This window comes from Malaya genurostris, chromosome 2 (genome assembly GCF_030247185.1).
Source record: "Malaya genurostris strain Urasoe2022 chromosome 2, Malgen_1.1, whole genome shotgun sequence".
NCBI classification, from domain to species: Eukaryota; Metazoa; Arthropoda; class Insecta; order Diptera; family Culicidae; genus Malaya; species Malaya genurostris.
In genome coordinates, this window is record NC_080571.1 from 319389679 (window position 1) to 319408228 (window position 18550).

The window sequence follows — 18550 nt, forward strand, 5'->3', positions numbered from 1 at the left end:
AAAAACTGAAACTTGGATTTCACTGAAAATTTTCAAATTTTTAGTAAATAACGTAAAACTCTTAAAATATTTTTGTATTGGACAAACGATCTAAACAATTTTTATGCACAACCCAAACGCATTTGATAACTACTAAAATTCTGATTTTGTTGTAGGTTTGCCGTAGAATCTCAAAAAAATAGGTAAAAGATAGGAAATTTTAAAATTTCCGTGTTAAATTGCATTGCACAGTGGTCCGGATTCACAATTTAGGGGGACAAAAACATTTGTGGCTTAACCTTATACTTTAGAGCTATGATGTCTGCAAAACAAATGATCAGTGAAGATAAGCCATATGTCGATGTACATGGTATTAGGGTGGCTCTTATTATTAAGGTGATCCAAAACTTAATTTCCGGATGTATTGAGATAGAGGACTGCATTCTTCGGCAAAATTGTAGATAAACTTATATCGAGTAGCTTTGCTGAGGACACCATAGTAGTATCTGCAACGGTTTTAGTGTTACAGCTATTTTTAAAGAGCAACTTAGGGTGTTCCTCATAAAATCAGATTTTTTGCTCTAGTATTTATATTTCTCTCTTTTCGTTTTTTAATCTTTGAACATCTTTTAGAGTATGTTAAAACCAATTTTTTAATGACTGGCGTGTTCAGGTAGCGTTTTCTGAACCGAAGTTATGAGCAAAACTGGTTCAAAAACAGGTTATTTTTAAACTGCTATATCTAACATTGAGGAAAACGAAAAATATCCGTTCCGTTCTCCGTTTGACGTTATTTTCGAGCATGTTTATAAAAAATGGCGGAGAAGATATTTTTTAAAATTTTTTTAAATTATGTTCATACATTGGGTTTTTTCGTTGAAAAATATTCGTATCAGTCATTTATTGGCTATATAAGGAAATTTTTGTCTTCTATAGTGTCAAATTAATTCAAGTGCATATTCGGGAAGAAATCGTTCTGCATTCTTCGGGGAATGCAAAATGGTGTTGCTTTTGTAAAATCTCTAACGCCTCTCGGTGGTTAGAGGTTTTATCAACCGTGCATTTTGGCACCTGCAGATCGTTCAGCATCCTTTCGGGGATGCAGGACGACTTATTCTCAATTCCCTTCCATGTTCCTTTTATCATTCCCTTCCCATCAGGAAGTTGATGAGAAGCAACGGCAAGGCACGAATCTCCAAATAACTAGGGGAACATGTCACTAGAGCCAATTAATTCTGATAACATAGGTGCAGGGTTTCATTCAGTAAAAAGCATTAAAACGAAGAGGTTGTTAATCGAAGCGAAGACAACTGTAAGCTGCAAATAGATTGGTTGGTTGGTGCTAATCGCAAAGGATGCTGCAAAGCCAATATTCGGGGGGATTCCAGTTTCATAAGTACCTGAAATAGTGGAACTCACTTCACTGAGAAAGGTGGCCTAACCGATTTGAGAACTGTTTCATTTTGTAGGTTACACTAGTTCATGCACTAGCTTTCATGTTTTTCAATCTTCAAACAAAACTGTTTGAAGAATACATTTTCATATGAGAATAAGAGAGATATGAGAAAGGCATCATTACACAACTAGGTGGGTAAAAACAAGTTTTACTTAATTTCGTATGATTTTTTGTGCTAAATTCAGAATTCTACTTTTTCTGAATTGTTTACTAATAGAAAATTCTAATAATTCTATACATTCCGAAATAGTTCAAAGTTTGTTTACATTCCGAAATAATTCTAAGTTTGTGATATTTAAATTCTAATATTCTATCGATTATAATTGATGTCGTTTAGGATAGCGGAAAATTTAAGATATATGTTTTTGTTCTTAATTGCTTGTAAAACAAAAATCAAGCAATAATTTTTTTTAATTGTAGTTGGTTTCTTTGGCCATGAGTTAGTATATGGAATTCATATAAATTTACGTTCTGTTTCTTTTTGTACAAAGCCATTGAAATAATTTAAAATTTTCGTGTTGTCACAAAATTTATTTTATTAATAGAAACAAATTCTACGTCTCTTTGAATTAATCAAAACTGATTCCAATATTTTCACTTTGATTTGCAGAAACGTTGGAACGCAATATATATATATATATATATATATATATATATATATATATATATATATATATATATATATATATATATATATATATATATATATATATATATATATATATATATATATATATATATATATATATAAGAAATTTTGAAATTTCCGATCTTCTACCGATTTTTTGAGATTTTATGGAAAACCTAAAACAAAAAAACCTAATTTTATTAGTTAACAATTCCGTTTGGGTTGTGCATAAAAATTGTTTAGATCTTTTGTCCAATACAAAAACATTATTATTTCTAGAGTTTGGGTATATTTACCAAAACTTTTCAGTGAAATTCAAGTTTCAGTTTTTTTGTAAATTTTGTTCATAATAAATTTCCAACTAAAATAATATAAAATATATGTCATAAAATTTCAAAGTTTTGATTTGTTTTTTTTGGCAAAATTTTCCCAATAATAGAAATTCTCTATATTTGTACCAAATATCTTGAAAATTTTTGAACGGATATATAATTTTGATCATCAATACATTGTTTCTGGTAATGATTCCAATATTCTGAATCAAAAAAATGTACATGTCATTGCTTTAATTTTTGAGTTATATACAAACATGTGAAAAAAAAATGAAAAATTCATATATATTTGTAAATTCATCGATTGTTTCTTTTGATTGTGCAGGAATGGTAGTTGAGCGAAAATTGTAGCTGGTATCACTAGCAATCGAATGATGTATAAAAATATATAGGTCATCGCTTTGAATTTCGAGATATTTACGATCATTATAAAAAGTCTCATCTTTTCTTAGGTCATCTATCTCCAGTTTTCATTATAACTTTGGGTAGACGTCCCTATTTTTAGTTTTTTTCAGTGCATTTTATTTGTGGAAGTAGTACCTTTCCAATGGTGAACAAATTTTAAAGATCGATTGACTAACAACAAAGTTATGACTCGGTAAAGTTGAAGTATTCAATATTTTCTTTGCGACGTTAATGCCAAAGGAAAGAAAATTGGAAAGCAGATAGGGCATTTTGGGCGCGTGAAAAAAACTTGGAACGGGAAAAATCAAATTTTCATTGGTTTTCCTTTGTCAATCGTCCGCTACAAAGTTTTGGAATCAATCTACGAACTTCACAAAATTCGAGGGTGTAAAATTTATTGAGATTCGTTGAAAAACAGCTGAGCTATGACAGCTCAAAGTTACCGTTCCAACTTTTTTTGAGGCTTGGTATTTGGAGTGTTAAAGGACGTTATTCAAAACTTAACAATGTAAAAATTTGTGGAAAGGGATCAAAATTGAATAGAATCAATTATCAAGAAAGAATACAATTGTTATTTTTATCATTCGCTAACAATCTCCGCGCTTAAACTAGTGCAAGTTTATAATTAGTCAATTGAATAAGTTTTTAGTTTAGTGTAGCATCATCATTATCATCTTTATTTTTGTATTTATTATGGGGACCCTAGAAACGTTTCATTTTCCATGATATTCTGCTCGGTCGTGTCTTGCATACAACCCTCTAATTTTTCTTAATAACAGAGTATGAGAATTAGTTTGTACGTCCATTTGTAATTGCGAAATCAGTTAAATGTCCTTCCAAGCAAAGTAGTTCGGCTTGCCGTCGAATTACTGATATGTGCTCGATGATATTTCAATGTTGATTTAAATTGTTCTGATTTCATGTGGTGCTCAATTCTATTTTTTTTTGTTTTATGCAAGAGTCAATGAAACGAGTTTGGAAGAATTCGACAGAAGAAAAATATTAATATATACTATTATGTAAAAGACAAAATTACACCAACAGATTTTATCGATTCAAACCAATGTGCATTGGCAGGATATCATAGAACTCGTATCATTGTTAGCACTCCCCAACAGATCATGGCGTATGAGTACGATTTTCGGTTTGGTCAGATTAAATTCAACCCAGTATACAGAATTGATAGATGTGGTATTCCTGCTTCCCCGAAAGTGTTAAGGAATTATTCGATGTAACGGAAATTGCACGCATCATCATACGCGAAGCGAGTGCACAACTACTCGCAATTCCTAGCGATCCCCGCTCTGATAGCTAAATGAAACGTCACGATTAAATTTTCTCGATAATAATTCAGATTATCTTATCAGCGTGAACCTTCGGCATTTCCATGGTAAGTGCGGCAGATGGAATTAGCATTTATGCAGGCGCCGATGGTTGCCAGCTGGACGGCTCTTATCAATTAGCGAATCGAATTGGATGTGCAGATAATTGAATGGAAGATTTGCGCATTATTATGTTGTGTTATCTCTACGAGGAATTTTCATTCACATTCACAAACGACGGAACGATTATATCGGCAATATGTGACTTGCATTCAATAAGCATTAATTGAATATTTTCTGGGAAATATAGCTCCGTATATCATTGGAAGCAGATCATTTACTCACAAAAAGGAAATATTGAAATAGCAGAAAAAGCTTTATACAATCAATGGAGTCTGCTCGAAAGTCAGTTTAATCTAACGTTCCAGATGTTATTGAAAAGTGAATCAACATGACGTCCGCAAAGAACGTATTCCGTAACTACACTAGTGCTCTAATTCCGTTTTTCTTCTGCATGACACCCGCAGATTGCTCTGAATATATTTGCAGAGCTGCAGCTTATGAATTTTCATCTACAACTTTCAACCTTTTCTGCTATGGAGCACATATTTGATTTCAATACGGAGTACTAGGAATCTATTAGAATCTGGGTCCCATTTTCAACGTGTATGGCTCAAAATTGTCGTAGTAGAGCGGTTCCACCGGGTATCATGATTTTTTTATAACTAAAATTGTTGTATATAGACATTTTTACATTTGACTCAAATTTTGTATAAACAATAAAAGAAGACGACTTTCATCATCGGTTTGACTTCTGCTTTTGAAAAAGTTCGCAGCTAAGCGAGAAAAAAATACATCTCAGAAACGGTAGATTCGATGCCTTTGGTAATGTTTTAGGCAATTATTAGGGACTTAAGGACTTGTCATTTTTTTTTGTCGTGAATAAGACTTACTTTACTATGGGGCGCCTTTTCAAAATTAACCCTCTGAGAGAGTGATAAGTTTTTGATCATGAATATCTCTTGTTGTATCTAACGAATGAACATAATTTTTGCTACATGCCATCGGAGATATGATCACAATTTCATGATAAAATCTTCAGTTGTGTGACATGATCTCAAATAATTCAAAATTAAACTTTTCCGAAATGTTTGGTATAAACGAGTATCAAACAGGATAATTCATAAGGCGCGTTTGCCTTTCTCGTATTTTGAAAGCTCATAGCTCAGTGATCTGTAAAAGGATTTATATAATCTAACTACCAATAGGATCGAAATTTTTCAACTTGAACGTGTATAGCAACAGCATTGAAGTATTTCAATGGTACACTATTGAAAAACCTGTCTCATTTGACCCATGTCAACACCAGCCAATCAGAACGCGTTCTGAGGAAGAGAACAAAATATCTGCTGCTGTACAACAAATCGTTCGAGAAAAATGTTCCGAACAGTGCTTAATATCGTAGTGAGTTCCACAATTTGGTCCTTCTGAAAGGCAGGAATGAATCCCGTAGTTTTTTTTTCAATGAAATGCAAATCCAAAATAAAAAAATCGATATTAAAATTCTATATGCTGCTATTTTTATAGCCGTTAGAACCGCCCATTAGTGAAAAAGCTACAAACGAAATCACGTGAAAGGAAACCTCTTAACAAAAATTGGATTCTATCGCCACTGCGAGCAAATGTATTCTGTGTCGTTTGCAAAGCTAGTGTCGCTTCCGACAAGAGCGATTACGTAACAACTGCTAGCCGTTTGCATTGGTGAAAAAACAACGAAAAGAGGACAACGGTGGGGAGCATCACACAAAATCAGCCGTTCTAATGGCTCTAAAAGTTTTCTATAGAACTATTACGATTTCTTGCTCGCAAATCGAAGGTAAATATCCTCAGTTTAATGCAAATCTAGAACAGTTTGATTAGATTTGTGCACTTTTCGCTGTGTGAAATTCACAGTAATCGAGTAAGCCTTCTTTGTTTATGCGACAAATTTGAAAAAAGAGAATGCCGGCATAATTCATACAATTGATCAACTAATTGATATTCGGAAGTGTTAAAGAACATGTCAATTGTTTTCGTATTCAAGACATCCAGTTATGTCTCTGACATTACTCACCCGCCTTTTTTGAAACCGTATCATTAATATAATTTTTTTTTGTTCTGCTGTAACTGACAACTAAATTAGTGTGTCAAAATGGAGAAATAATGGACTAAAACACATATCGTTGAATTAATAACCATCAATGTTCAATCTTTGAAAACTAGGATGCATTTCGCGCCAAATCGTATTTGAAGTTGCATTGCCCTGGCATTGCTCTCTCAAGTTATCAAGTCAAGGCAAAAGGTGGTCATATCGAGCAAAAGTGAATTGATTCTGAATTTTGTATTATTTTTACACATTTTGTACTTTGAATTAAGTAAAAGTAATTTTCCAAACTGAATTTTGGCCTTTTTAATTGGTTACACTTCGAGTGCCGGACCCTGTACAATTTTATTCTATTTGAAATTGAAGTTCTAGTTTCATAAAGCGGTAGTGCCCAACCAATTGAGTACCTTAAACAAGGTCATTATGCAAAATTTTAGTTAAATCGGACAGGGAAAAGTGAAACCGCACTGCAGTGAAAGTTTGGAAGTTTTCGACCTTGAAAAATCATCATGAAATTTTCGATTTTTTTACTTGAATGCGTTATACTTGAATATGGGGAGCTTTTTTGAAATGCGCCCCGTGGAAAAATATAGTCGGGAACTGATTGGATGCTAGAACTGAGTTCAGAACCTTCTGGATTCTGGTTCACCTAAATGGTTCTGAACTTAAATTCAGGTTTAGAATTTAGTTTCAGACTAGAGTTTCAGAATTTTGTTTCAGATTACAGGATTAGAATTTCCCGGCTAACCAACAACGAACAAAATTAGGTTAAGGTCGGGAGGATAAATACGCGACATAGTATTATTAATAATAAAGCTTGCTTTAGACAGAATTGGAACAAAGACAATTGCCTGGATTTCTGTTATTTATTATTGAATTCAAGATCTTTTTTTATACAAATGTAGCGTTTTCTTGATACTTTTAAGAAAAAATTCGGATAAAATTATTCGTTACGGTTTCGAAGGAATTCTCGAATTTTTCCTGTAACACGGCTCATAAGGCGGCGCACACCTTCTTCGTCCATAGTTTTAGCTATCTTATTCCACCAGGTCGTCATCTGATTGATGTCTTTGACAACCTTTCCCTTTGCATTGAATCTCCTCTTCATGATTGCCCAGTATTTCTCAATAGGGTGGGACTGGGGGCAGTTGGGTGGGTTAAGGTTTTTCGGAACAAACTGGACCTCTTTCTCTGCATACCATTCATGAATGACTTTGCTGCAATGACAGCTTGCCAAATCTGGCCAAAACATTACGGGATGGTCGTGGGATCGAATGAACGGCAAAATTCGTTTTTGGATACACTCTTTTTGGTATAGTTCCGATGTCATTGTCTTATTTGTAACAAAAACTTTCGTTTTTTGCCACAGCTGCAAACGCCCTGCCAAATCATAAATTCTCTTGCAAATTTGTCGGCAAAAACAAAATTAAATTTGGCTGGAACATCCCCCGAGCCGTTGCCAAGTAAAATTTTTGACCTGGAATTTGCCCGAAGTCAGCCTTGACATAGGTTTCATCGTCCATCAGAAGATACCCGTCGAACTTGGTCAGCACCTGGTCATATAGTTTCCGAGCACGAATTTTGACCACACTATTCTGTTTTATGGTCCGATTTGGCTGCTTGCTAGCTCTATACGACTTGATTCCTTCCCAGAGTCGAGTTCTCTTCACGGTACTATGGGCAGCACCGAATTTTCTGACCAAATCACTGTCCGACAGATTAGGATTCCTCTTAAGCGTCTTCAAAATCTTACCACGCAGTTTCCGATCGACAGTTCCACTCCGAATAGTCGTCAATGTTTCCTTATACTGTTTGATAACGCGCCATACGGTATTTCTGGACAATTTCAGCTGTTTAGCTAGCCTAGATGTAGACCACAATGGATTTTGAAAATAACTGTGCACAATTTTGTTCCTTCTTCCGACTTCCATGTTGATTGTTTACAAAGTACAGTTGATTTGCGGAATGTCAAAAGTCGTACGTGAAGCTGACAAAATTCCCGACACGTGGGCACCAAGAACTTCCAAATCCGTCCACCAGGAGCGCCACAATATGAGCAAAAGTTTGTTCCAATTCTAAATGAAGCAAGCTTTACAGTTCATGATTTGAAACCATGAATCAGGAACTGAATCCTGATTCGGGATTCTGGAACTAGGAACTGGAACTTGATTAGATTTTCGAAGTGGAATTAGGCCTTCGGGAATCGAATCCAGAATTCTGATTCAGGATTTCTATTTCAGAATTCACGAACAAAATTCAGGATATGAATTTCAGATCTAGAAACTCTGGAACTAAATGTAAGCTCTGAACTCCGAATTTGGAACTGACTTCAGAACCAGAAATCGATTCCAGAGTTCAGTTTAAAACTTTTAATCCGAAATTCTGTTTTTTTAAGCTGGAACTGAATTCAGTTTCTTTATTAGTGTTCGGAAGTCAAGTGCAGAATTCAGTTCTAGTTAGCAGTTTACATAGGGTTCGAATTGGTGTGAAAAATGATATTCGGTATGATTAATTTTGTGCACCATTTTCAGGCGGTGTTTCGCTTCAAACAAGGGCACTTACATCAGCATTCAGCTGCTGGTCGCTTGCATTGGAACAAAATGTACCGAAAAGTGAATAACAACAGAAAAAATTTGCACATCATCCCTTCTAATATGCTTACGAAAGATCTATAAGCAATATTCAAATGCAGAAATATGCAACTTGGAAGTAAAATAAAACACCTCTTTTTACGTAACTTTTTTTACGAACCAAATCTCAAATAACGTAAACTTTTGTTTTCGAACCTACTTGGTAAAAGAGGTTTTGACATACAATGAAAACGATTTCCGGCTCATTTTTATTCCATAGAAACTACTACAAAGTGAGTATTTTTGGAACAGGTTTAAAGAGTAGATTACGGAAAATGATGTTTGAGGTAGTTCTGAATTCCAAGATGGCGACTTCCGGTTTATTGATATTCCGTAAAAACCTTTACAGTATGGCTATTTTCGGAAAGGACTTGATGTGTAGGTGCCATGAGAACGATGTATGAGATCGTTCCGAATCCAAGATGGTCAACTATGGTTCACTGATATTCTTTGAAAATACTTTGAGATACTTTTGGAACGGATTTAATGATAATATGCATGAAAACAATGTTTGAGGTAACATTCAGTAATAGCCGTTCAACCGAGAAGGTTGTGTATAGAAGCGTACAGTTTAATAACGCTGGTTAGTTTACACGCGTTAAATACGACAACGGTTGAACTACAGGTAGAAACCTGTTGGCAGCAGCCGTTAAAACGTATAGTCGTGCTGCATAAGAGAGCCCTAGTGCTGGGCCAAGCTGGTGAAGGAAACAACAAAGGGCGTTTCCCAAACTCTACCCAGGCCGCAATATACAGCCACAAGTGCTGAGCAGGAGATTGCAAAGGCACATCGAAGAAGGAGAGTGCAAAGGCACATAGAAGCAGGAGAGTGCAAAGGCACACCGGTGCGAAGGCACTTCGGTGCAGAAGCATATCGGTGCGGAGCACAAGGAAGAAGGAGACAAGACAACTCGGTCTTTCCACTGCCATACAACACGCAGGTATACACCGCTGACCTGCGCTGGTTACAGCTGGCGAAGACAAAAGTAAATCGGAGATCGAGTGGTGCTGGATGTCAGGTAGCAGTAGCATCACATCCAACAATCAGCAACCAACAAGAACATCTAGAGCAACGAGGATCTACACGGCAGTGCAACGGAGATAGACAACAATTTCAAGGTAGAAGTTTTTTCTTTTCCTTTTGATTGAGTACTGTGTAGTGTTGGTTTCAAATTTTATTTTAAAGTTTAGTTAAAAATTTTAATGTAATGGATGAATCCATGGACGTAAATCCTAGCATGAATCCGATACCCCCACGAACGAAAAAATATCAGGAGAGCTCTTCTGGGCCTTGGATAGTCTTTTTTAGACGTATATCAAAGCCATTAAACATTTTTCAAATTAATAAAGGTTTGACATCACGATACTCTTCAATCAAAGAGATCATAAAAGTAAATAACGATAAAATTCGTGTTGTGGTAAATAATTTGAAACACGCGAATGATATTGTCTCTTCGGAACATTTCAATAAAGAGTATAAAGTTTACATACCCTCCAAAGATGTCGAAATTGACGGTGTTGTTACCGAAGCGAGTCTTTCGGTAGATGATTTACTCAAGCATGGTGTTGGTCGTTTCAAGAACTCTATGCTTGAGGGTGTGAAAATACTGGAGTGCAAACAACTGTACTCAGTAGTTTATGAAGAGGGAAAAAAAATTATCGCCCATCAGACTCGTTTCGAGTGACATTTGCCGGATCTGCGTTGCCGTCTCATGTCTATGTCGATAAAATTCGCCTCCCTGTTCGGCTTTTTGTTCCAAATGTAATGAATTGTACGAACTGCAAAAAATTCGGACACACAGCTACTTACTGTAGCAATAAACCAAAATGTATTAAGTGTGAAGGACCTCATAAAGATAATGATTGCAACAATGAAATTGAAAAATGTATTTATTGTGGGGAAAGTCCTCATGAGGATATTTCAGTATGCACTGCATTTAAAGTGCACAAAGACAAAATTAAGCTTTCTTTAAAAGCACGGTCTAAGCGCACATATGCAGAAATGCTTAAAACGGTCATTGATGTCCCCCCTTTGGAAACCGAAAACGGGTTTTCAAATCTAGAGGAACCAGAGGACTCTGACTCTGACGAAAATAGTGAAGGTAATTCGTTTATCACTACCCAAGGGTCAGTTAAGAGAAAGAAGTCTTCTTCCAAATTACCAAAAAACACACCTAAAGTTTCATCTTCAAAAAAAGATCCCCGTGTTAAACAAAAAAAGTCAAAACCAAAGACTGTGCCTCCTGGTTTGTCAAATTCACAAACCAATCCAGGATCTAGCACAGAAAAAGATAATAATCCAGTGGGCTCCATTTCACAGCCACCAACAGGATTACTGAAGTTTTCGGAAATTGTTGAATGGATTTTCTCAGCATTCAATATATCTGAACCCTTAAAGACCCTCATAATGGCATTCCTTCCAATAGCTAGAACCTTTTTGAAGCAGTTATCAGCTCAATGGCCAATTGTCTCAGGTTTTGTATCTTTTGATGGATAATTTATCACCCGTCGCAAATGATACAATCACTGTCCTGCAGTGGAATTGTCGAAGTATCATGCCAAAACTTGATTCATTTAAAATATTATTGCATAGTCAAAAATGTGATGTATTTGCTTTATGCGAAACATGGCTTACTTCAAACATAGCTTTAAATTTTAATGATTTTAACATTATACGTCTCGATAGAGACTCTCCGTATGGTGGAGTGCTTTTAGGAATTAAGAAATGTTATTCCTTTTATAGATTAAACATCCCTTCAACTTCTAGTATAGACGTTGTTGCTTGCCAAATAAACATTAAAGGCAAAGATATTTGCATAGCTTCGGTTTATATTCCTCCAAAAGCACAAGTTGGACAGCGACAGCTTAATGAAATGGTTGAAGCCCTTCCTGCTCCACGATTGATTCTGAGAGATTTCAATTCGCACGGAATGATGTGGGGTTCCGTTTACAATGATAGCAGATCATCTTTAATACAAAACATTTGTGACAATTTTAGCATGACGGTATTAAATATGGGTAGCATGACACGGATCCCAAGACCTCCTGCACGCCCAAGTGCATTAGATCTATCTCTTTGCTCAACATCAATTCGACTAGATTGCACCTGGAAAATATTGCCTGATTTACACGGTAGCGATCATTTACCAATCATCATCTCAATTAGCTGTAACAAATGTATTGCTAATTCAGCTAGTATTCCATATGATTTGACAAAAAATATCGACTGGATTAAATACCAAAGTAGAATCTCTAGTATTTTGAATTCAATGGAAGAGCTCCCTCCACTTGAAGAATATGACTTCCTCATTTGTTCGATTCTGGAGGCAGCAGAACAATCCCAAACTAAACGCTTTCCTGGGCCAACGACTAACAGAAGGCCTCCCAACCCCTGGTGGGACAAAGAGTGCTCAGAGGCTAAACTCGCAAAACAAAATGCTTGCAAGACGTTTCTAAAACGGGGAGGAGGAACTCCTCAAAATTTTGAAAAACTTATGGTTTTAGAAACCAAGTACAAGGGCATACTTCGAGCCAAAAAATGTAGCTATTGGAGACATTTTGTCGAAGGTTTGTCAAGAGAAACCTCAATGAGCACTCTTTGGAATACGGCCAGACTAATGAGGAATCGTAACGTGGGCAATGAGAGTGATGAATACTCGAACCGATGGATATTTGACTTTGCTAGGAAAGTTTGCCCAGATTCTGTTCCTACGCAAAGCATTATACGGGAATCTCCTCCAAATAATGGTTTTATTAATAACCCATTTTCAATGATGGAATTTTCTATAGCACTCTTGTCTTGTAACAATAACGCCCCTGGGTTGGACAGAATTAAATTCAACTTGGTGAAGAATCTGCCCGACCTCGCAAAAAGACGTTTGTTGGAATTGTTCAACAAGTTTCTTGAGCAAAATATTGTTCCACCTGACTGGAGACAAGTGAAAGTTATCGCCATTCAAAAACCGGGGAAACCAGCTTCCAATCACAACTCATATAGACCCATTGCGATGTTGTCCTGCATCAGAAAATTGTTCGAAAAAATTATTCTACGACGTCTCGACACTTGGGTCGAGACGAACGGTTTGTTGTCAGATACTCAGTTTGGCTTCCGTAGAAATAAAGGGACGAATGATTGCCTTGCATTACTTTCGTCTGACATCCAAATTGCCTTCGCTCAAAAGCAACAAATGGCATCTGTATTTTTAGACATTAAAGGAGCATTTGATTCAGTTTCCATTGATGTTCTTTCAGACAAGCTCCACCAACATGGACTTCCAGCGGTTATAAATAATTATTTGCACAACCTTTTGTCAGAGAAGGGCATGTATTTTTCACATGGCGATTTGGCAACATTCAGAATTAGCTACATGGGTCTCCCGCAAGGCTCATGCCTCAGTCCGCTCCTCTATAATTTTTACGTGAATGACATTGACAGCTGTCTAGTAACCCCATGTACACTAAGGCAATTGGCAGATGATGGCGCGGTTTCAGTTACTGGGCCCAAAGCTATCTGCATAAACCATTGCAAGATACCTTAGATAACTTGTCCGTTTGGGCTGTTCATCTTGGTATCGAATTCTCTGCGGAGAAAACAGAGTTAGTCGTCTTTTCAAGAAAGCATGATCCCGCGCAGCTTCAGCTCCATATGATGGGAAGAATGATCCAACAGGTTTTAACTTTTAAATACCTCGGGGTGTGGTTCGATTCCAAATGCACGTGGGGAGGACACATTAGGTATCTGATAACGAAATGCCAACAAAGAGTAAATTTTCTTCGAACAATAACAGGATCTTGGTGGGGTTCTCATCCGCAAGATCTAATAAAATTGTATCAAACAACGATACTTTCAGTGATGGAATATGGATGCGTTTGTTTTCGTTCCGCTGCAAACTCTCATTTTATCAAACTTGAGCGAATTCAGTACCGTTGTTTGCGAATTGCCTTAGGCTGCATGCACTCGACACATACAATGAGTCTTGAAGTTCTGGCGGGAGTTCTTCCATTAAAAGATCGATTTTGGGAGCTTTCATCACGCCTGCTAATAAGATGTGAGGTGCTGAATCCCATGGTAATTAATAATTTCGAACGACTAGTCGAGCTTCGATCTCACACAAAATTCATGACAGTATATTTTAACCATATGTCACAGGAAATCAACCCTTCAAGATATATTCCTATCCGTGTCAGCATCCTAAGTGCCCCTGACTCAACTTTATTTTTCGATACATCCATGCAGCGTGAAGTGCGTGGAATCCCGGATCATCTACGCTCGACGGAAATCCCAAAAATATTTTCAAGTAAGTTCAGGCATATTGACTCTGAGAAAATGTTTTACACGGACGGATCGCGAATTGAAGAAGCGACAGGGTTTGGTATGTTCAACAATAATGTTTCGGCCTCATTTAGGCTTCAAGAACCTGCATCTGTTTATATAGCAGAGCTAGCAGCAGTTCATTATAGTTTGAGTGTAATCGTCACATTATCTCCAAACCATTATTTCCTCTTCACAGATAGTCTGAGTGCAATTGAAGCCATTCGCTCAATCGCTGCTGGCAAAAATGAACCGTTTTTCTTGGGTAAAATAAAACAGTGTCTGAACGACATATTGAATAATAATTATCTAATCACTATAGTCTGGGTCCCGGCTCATTGCTCCATTCCAGGCAATGAAAGAGCCGATAATTTAGCCAAACGTGGTGCTATTGAGGGTGAAATTTATGAGCGACCGATTGCTTTCAACGAATTCTATAGTTCGTCTCGCCAAAGAACACTTGCCAGCTGGCAAGCATCTTGGGATAGAGATGATCTGGGTCGGTGGATGCACTCAATTATTCCGAAAATATCGACAAAGGCATGGTTCAGGGGACTGGATGTGAGTAGGGATTTCATTCGTGTGATGTCCAGACTCATGTCCAATCACTACACGTTAGATGCACATCTCCTTCGAATTGGGCTCTCCGAGACTAATCATTGTGCTTGCGGAGAAGGTTATCGGGATATTGATCATGTCGTTTGGACATGCGTGGAGTATCGTGATGTCAGATCTCAACTAATAAATTCTTTGCGTACCCAAGGTAAACTATCCAATATCCCAGTTCGAGACATTCTTGCTTGTCGTGACCTTTCATACATGAAACTTATTTATCATTTCATAAAGAAAATTGGAGTTTCAATTTAATAAAGGCCCCTTTTAAGACTTAGTTCTGATCCCAGCTGCGTCCATGAGTTCAACCAATAGCTAAATTAGAATAAAAATTATGTAATGATACAAACAAACTCGAAACAGTTTATGAAATTATCAACAAAATGTCTGAAAATAACAGCTTATTTTATAATTTATAGAAGTTAATCGTTTGGTTCAAATAATATTTCCGAGTAGATTTCATAATTAATGACGAGTTACCTAAGATGATATTTAAGCTATAAGAGAATATGTTTTAATAAATTCAAAACGTTGTGACTATGTTAGAATTAAATTAGGATAAGAATATTATGTAAAAGTGATGCTACGGCGAAGAAAAACTTATGTAAACTGCCTTAAGAAATAAACGTATTTATGGAAAAAAAAATGTTTGAGGTTGTTCCGAAATCGAAACTGGATACTTCCGGCTCATAAATATTTCTTGAAAACCCTTACAATATGAGTATTTTTGGAAAGGGTTTAATGAACAGATTCCGGAAAACTATATTTGGTGTCGTCTCGAATTGAAAACTCTTAAAATAAAAGAATTTTCGGAACCGAATGGATACCAACACACGATGTTTAAGTTCATTTCAAAAATCAATGTGGTGACTTCCGGCATAATGTTTTCAGAGAATACCAAGTTCAAGGAATACTAATAAACCGAAAGACGCCATCTTTGAATTCTAGACATTGTTTTCCGGCACGTATTTTTCAAATCCTTTCCAAAAATACCCATTAACTTGCCCTTACTCTTCACATCATTACCGAAAATAGTGATATGATGGGGGGTTCCACATTAATTACACAAAACTATTTTACGAAATAAATTCCATATAACGTAAATTTTTTTTAACGAACTACCTCTATTTATGAACCCCCGTTTAGAGCGTAAATGGAGGTTTCGGTGTAATCAGTTTGTTGAGCCATTCACAGTGCGAACTTCGCACCACATGAAAGCAAATTAAACCAACATTCGCTGCTTTGCCATCGAAAAAATGCATTGTATGGATCGGTTTGAATGCGTTTTGGTGACTTCAGGTTACGCAAGTGGTGCCAGGGGACTGGAAGAATCGTTCTACATCGAAAAATATTATACCCGTATTTTTTATATTTTCATTAGGGTGACCAATTCCTTTTACATAACGTATTCAAAAATTGGCGATGAATAGAATTTTGTTTTTGAGTTATTTTTTTTTAATTTCAAGTTTTCGTAGTTTCCGTGTTTTTTTCGACTTTCTTTGAAAAGATTTTGTTGGTTAATGTATAACTTTTGAACCACTTGATCGATTCCGCTAATTTTTGGATATGTTGTGAAAAAATGTTTAAGCTTTCAAACAAAATTATAAAATTACATAAAGCTTATTGGTCACCTACCATTAAAACCGTTTGCAAGATAGACAAATGACGTTCGGAAGCACAAGACTCCAACTTTTTAATATTCACATATTTTTCCCAAAAACTGCAGACTTTTCTTGACAAAACATCCACAAATTAACGGAATCGGTCAAGTGGTTCGAAAGTTATAAATTAGCCAACAACATCCTTTTTAAAGAAAACACGGAAACTACGAAAACTTGAAATTTACAAAAAATGTTATGTAAAAATGTTTCAACTTTCAGAAAAAAAAACATAAAATTTAATTGCGCTCATTGTTCGCAAAGCATGAAAACCGTTAAAAAATTATACAATTGACTTTTCAAACACAAAACTTCAACTTAACAATATTTGCATATTTTTTTCTAAAAATTATAGGCATTAATTGACAACATATCCAACAATTAGTAGAATTGGTCGATGATTTAGACGATTTTTCGGGAGAATATGATTTATACCTATGATTTCTAATATTGGACTATTAAAGAATTTTTTATCAATTGGGTTCAATTCTTTAAAAAAATTTGATCAGAGTTGAAGAGAATACTTTGGAGGTCAAATACTATTTACTCAATTAAAATATTATTCTTTATGTTTACAAGAATTTAAGAATAATAATTTAAAAATTTATTCATTGAAATATATAATATGAGTATTTGTGTTGATTTTATTATCATTATTAAATTAGTTTAAATCGCTTATATTTAGAGTGTGGTGAGATGTTAGAGAAATTTTTTTTTGATATTTATAAAAAATCCTTTATTTTAATACTGAAAATATGATGTTTTTTTTAACTATGTATCTAAAATATGTTGAACAAGAAAAAAGCTGCTAACTTTATTGTTTAATGGTTTCATTCCATTTAAATTTTTATGATATCATTGACAGTAATATACCTCTTTTTGGTTTCAATTAAAATTACATATAAGCAAAATTGAAAAAAAAAATTTTTTCAATGCAAATTAAAAGTTATAATTAACTATTATCCATTAAAATATGGATATCATGTATCTAAGATTAGGTCGACACAAATTGCGATTCATCGCCTCATATTTGAGTAAAATCTAAGTGGTTCAAAAGTTATGATATAAAAAAATGTATTTAAAAAAAAAATAAAAAATAATCAATTTTTTTATCCACCCCAACAAGGAAATGGTCACAATAGTGATTTCATTTTGACCCACATTGTAAAACTATCCACCAAATGTTATAATATCTTTAAAAAACCTTTCCGCAATAGGCAATTTAATTTGATTAGCTTCAAATTGATGCAACATGGGTTACTTAACATCGATTAAATAAATAAAGTTGGTTAGGTGGGCAAAAATATATGAAGTAGCCAAAATACCTCTGTTACCCTACGAAATTCTGAGAGATCGTATATCAGTATCTCATGGAATATCTGCATAAATGATCGCTTTTACTTCACCAACTTTTTGTATGTATTAAGAAATACAAATAATTGCACACATACGTACATATATGTATACATATTTACATGTATAAGGTTCGTAGGTGCAGGTTTGGGTGATTTGAAACTACAGTTTCGATTGTTTTCTGAGGCTTGGTTGTTTGTGTAAGTAAAATAGGCATGCTTGGAGTAAAGTTGATAGAAAAGGAAGTAAACAAAGTTTTTTAACAATATAATTTCCAAGGCACGCTACTTAAGCTCTAAGATGCCAAAGGCAAGTAAATAAAAAAAATCTTTCATCGATTTTTGGGCAAATTTGAAATGTTCACTTCAAAGTCAATGAATGGGTAGACTATTTCTTCGGATCAAAGAAGGCGGGTTTGTTTTCTGGCAAGGGATCTACAAACTGCCAAAAATGAGGAAAAAAATGTGTGGCTTGCTATGTATCATACTTTGAATATGCGTCTTTTTCGTTTTCCTTCACAAATAAGCGTTTGTGTTTGAGTTTTCTTCACTCATTTTAGGGAATTTTAGAAATGAACAAAGGGAGTATTTTTCATAGTAAATAAGTTTGTTTTTCTCAAATTTCCAATCAGGCACTTGAAATGTTTACTTAAATTCACCTCAATTCAACCTTTTCTTGAATCAAACTTTAGTTTCTCCTTTTAACTAAGGATACAATTTTA

At 35.2% G+C, this 18550-nt stretch overlaps 1 protein-coding gene across 2 annotated transcripts in view; it reads left to right on the top strand.

Moving 5' to 3' along the window:
- LOC131431261 (serine protease snake-like) overlaps positions 1-18550 on the top strand; it is a 104121-nt gene that overhangs the window by 63946 nt on the left and 21625 nt on the right. The gene's annotated exons all lie outside the window — the stretch shown is intronic.